The 4,258-nt window shown below is 32.8% G+C and overlaps 1 protein-coding gene across 1 annotated transcript in view; it reads right to left on the bottom strand.

Moving 5' to 3' along the window:
• Positions 1-4,258, bottom strand: part of LOC106462648 (protein Wnt-7b-like) — a 53,707-nt gene that overhangs the window by 31,012 nt on the left and 18,437 nt on the right. The gene's annotated exons all lie outside the window — the stretch shown is intronic.

Raw genomic sequence — 4,258 nt, 5'->3', positions numbered from 1 at the left:
CGATCAGAAACCATAGCAACATGATGATTAAAATACAAACGAACAGAAACCATAGTAACATAATGATTAAAATACAAACGAACAGAAACCATAGTAACATAATGATTAAAATACAAATGAACAGAAACCATGGTAACTTAGTGATTAAAAAACGAGCGAACACAAACTACAAACTACAAAACTACGTTAAAATTCGAGGTTCGATATTTTAAAACAAACAATTTTTCACTCAATTTTATCATAAGCTGTTTATTTTATAACCTATTTTCTGAAGCAAAATTTCAAATGTTTCAAATTATGGACATTCTTATGAAATTCCAGTTTTAAAATTATACTTATTCTTGGTTGTTGTGATATCTTATCCTAAGATAACAACATATGATATATTAATTTTTTTTAAATTATTAAATAATAGTATTGAGTGATCATAATTAAAAAGAAATCATTCGAACAACATTTTATTAAAATTGTATTATCAGTTTTATTTTCACTTTTTCCAAATTTCTAATCCATATCATCAAAGTAAATAATGTCGTAATTTCAGCAAAATACTACAATAACGAGTAATTTTACTTAAAACATAATAAATATGATAAACCCGTTTTACAACTGAACCAATGAAAACACATTCACAAACAGCATAGAACAACTCTGACGATTACACCGTTCCTGGATGACTCATCACGAGACTGAGAATCCTTAGACAGGCTGTCCGTCTTATTGCCTTTTATTTAAGGTTTTATCTTAGAAATTGGTTGATATGCCAAGATTTATACGTCATGAACTGAATTTGTGATTTGTGAGTCACATCAAGCCACCTGGTGCTAATATTTCTAGCAAAAAAACTAATCTCTCCTGCACATCTTAGGGACACAAACTACAGTTAGTCAAGCTAACACATTCAGACTAAATAAATAATCTATATGTATTCATACTTATACAATTAAATGAATAATTAGTTTACTAAACGGTTGCCAGTTATCGGTGACAGAATACGTAGAATCATTAATCTTCATAATCGTAAACCAGAACGGAGATATAAGTAATTTAGTATCTGCTGTGAAACCTAGGATGCATGTGTTCAATGTAAACGTCTTTTAAACGTTTCAGTGATTTAGACTAAACTTTTTTGACACCACTAGTAATAGTAAAGTGGCAGTTGAAACTGACTGAAAAATCCCGAGAACTGCCACGACCGTCTGCTGTCGATACTCAAGAAGTATAGAATCCTAATTCCGGCTTCACATAAGGTCAAATTATTCACTCCAACTGATTGTTTATTCTATTAATGTTTTACACCATATAGCATAATATGTGATATTTTCTGGTGTGAAAAACTTGTCGAAATTGCAGTCATACGAATTTCTTTATATATTTAATGGTTGCGACATAACGTTTAATACTGGTGAAAGTTTGTTTGTTTTTATCGCAAAGCTGCACAATGAGCTATCTGTGCTTTGTCCACCGCGGAGAATCAAACCATATATTTAAGCGTTGTAAGTTCGTAAACCTACTGCTGACTCACCGGGTGACACAGTAAAAATCTCACAGATAAACGAGTACAAATCCAATAGCTAGTGTGTAATTATTGACATACATCAGGTGGCGTTAGATGTTTATGTGTAGCACAATCTAGTCTAATTTGAAAACTGTTTAGTAATTTCAGTAATTATATGATATTACCTCAAGCATCATACGCCATAATATCCTTACATTACGGAGAAAGTTCCTTTTGTTCCATTTTTAAAATTATTTTCTTTAAAGTTTGTTAGTAGTTTTTTTTTTAGAAACTGAACTAATTTTAGAGATATGAAATTTGTAATGGAAGACAGTGTAAATACTACTTCTATACATGAATAGACTTATGACGTCTGCTCATCGCATGATTACAGACACTAAACTTAAGACTTGGCAAGCTGACAAAATAACAGTCGGCAAAAACTGTTACAAATTATACAGATAAACGGTGGCAAAATAGACTAAGCGAAAATTTAATAGCAGACTCTCTTTCAGCATGAATTAATTTTAATCTCACTCAATCTCAGTAAATTACTATATGTACAATGGGAACTGTATTAAATCGTGCTATTAAATTCAAGCCATTGAACTTTCGTCAGTCATAAAACTAATGAAGAAAGTATTTTTAAAACAATTCATGACTCACATCGTTTTAGGGAAACCAGCCCTTAGCCACGTTGTAATATTGGGTTTTGGTAGGCACTATGATGTTGAAAATATTTGCATAACTGGTAATAATTCATATCGGAAACGTTAGTATACATTCCAATAATTCACACTGTATACCTGTAAGGATACGCCCCAGTAATTTACATCGTGAACATTTCTATACCTGTAAGGCTAAACCCCAATAATTTGCAACATGAACGTTTTGTATGCCTATAAAGATACTCCCCAATAACTTACATCGTGAACATTTGTATACCTGAAAATATACTCCCCAATAACTTACATCGTGAACATTTGTATACCCGTAAAGATACTCCCCAATAACTTACATCGTGAACATTTGTATACCTGAAAATATACTCCCCAATAACTTACATCGTGAACATTTGTATACCCGTAAAGACACACCCCAATAACTTACATCGTGAACATTTGTATACCTGTAATCATTCGCTTCGGTATTTTACATCTATGTGAAATATGAAGAAATGTAAGAACAGAAATGAACCAAATCGATAGTTGATTCTACAAAAGCTTTATAAACCAAACAAGCAGATTAATTGTAACTAATTATGCTTAGTGAAGGGTGGTCTGAAAGGGGCGTGGTTTCTTCTCGTTATGCTTGGTCTGATTTAATTTCCATTAACGAATGACTACGACCGAAGGTAACTAACGGTTCACTGCTAGCGGCATCGTATAGAATGTTTCTACAACAGGTGGCACGCAATACAATAACAAACTGAAGTATTGGTTTTGAAAAACGTGCTGTATTAGGACGAAAAGTCTTTGCTTATACGCTGCATTATACAAAATGGACATGTCACACTCGTATTATACGCACCAAGCATCCCAGCTCCTAGATGGAAAATATACTCCTGCAGCGTGATGATGCTAGGTCCCATGTTACTCATCGTGTAACAAATGTAGTTGAGAGCTGGGAAATTTGTGTGATCAGTCTCTCTATAGCTTCCACCATATATACCAGCTCTAGCACCCCATCAATTCCACCTTTCAGATTCACCTATGGAGAGTCTGCGTAGATAACCCTTCCGAGAAATTGATATTCTTTAATAAGCTGTAAGTAGACGAATTCTTAACACCATATCTTCTGCACATTAAACTGATGTACTGTTTGGTTTCACACATCACCAACATCAATGGTTTGTTCACTGTATTCGTATATGGTTAGTCTACAGGAAATAGCACCCTGTTTCCTGTTGAATACTTCATAGATATATAAAAAAAAAAACAGGTAGAAATGTGGGACAATTCGTAATTATATTCTCCTAACAATAGCTTTGTGGCTTACTTTTACATTATTAGAAGTATGAGTTTCACGACAACTTAACTTATCTCTAAGTGGTTAAGGAAAACTCTTTTTGTTCAATGATAACACTGTTCTGTGTTATCATCTGATAACAATGTATTACTTAGCTAAACATTTATATAAAAACGTTACGCTTATCTATAAGTAGTTATGAAAGTACTTCTTTTGTTCAGGGATAAACAGTTCTGGTTTATCATCTGATAGCAATTAAACATTTTATGTAAAAGCTATAATAGCTAGTTTCTAAATAATAGTTACTGGGTGAAAAAAACAACAACGACTGAAAACGATGTCGACAATTTAGTTTGGTGTTTATCAAGTCCAGGAGCGTCGAGAGCCAGCACGGGCCCCGGAGCAGACATACTCGCCGGGCCACCTTTCTCTATCTTTTCTAACATTTTTAAGAACTTATTAAAAAAGAAGATCCTAAATTAGGACATCAATGAGCTCATAAGCGAGCTAAAAATCATAGCAGCAGCCATTTTTAGCTCACAGTATAAGCGTAAAAACGTTTCGAAAACAAAACTAAATCTGACAATTCTTAACGACATTTTAAATGGATGTAACACTGCCTATAGCTTTATTTTTATTTTTTGGTGAAGACTTCCTGTATAAGTATTACATCGGAGCTTGAAAAAAATAACTGATATCTTCGATCATTTCTTTATCTTCTTATTTGCCCTTTGTTATTATTAATATTTTTTATGATTTTTTTCTTTAGAATAGAATACTTTACTTTTCTTT

Source organism: Limulus polyphemus, unplaced genomic scaffold (assembly GCF_000517525.1).
Source record: "Limulus polyphemus unplaced genomic scaffold, Limulus_polyphemus-2.1.2 Scaffold47, whole genome shotgun sequence".
Classification (NCBI taxonomy): domain Eukaryota; kingdom Metazoa; phylum Arthropoda; class Merostomata; order Xiphosura; family Limulidae; genus Limulus; species Limulus polyphemus.
The sequence above is the reverse complement of the archived record's forward strand: the minus strand, read 5'-3'. Positions and strand labels throughout refer to the sequence as shown.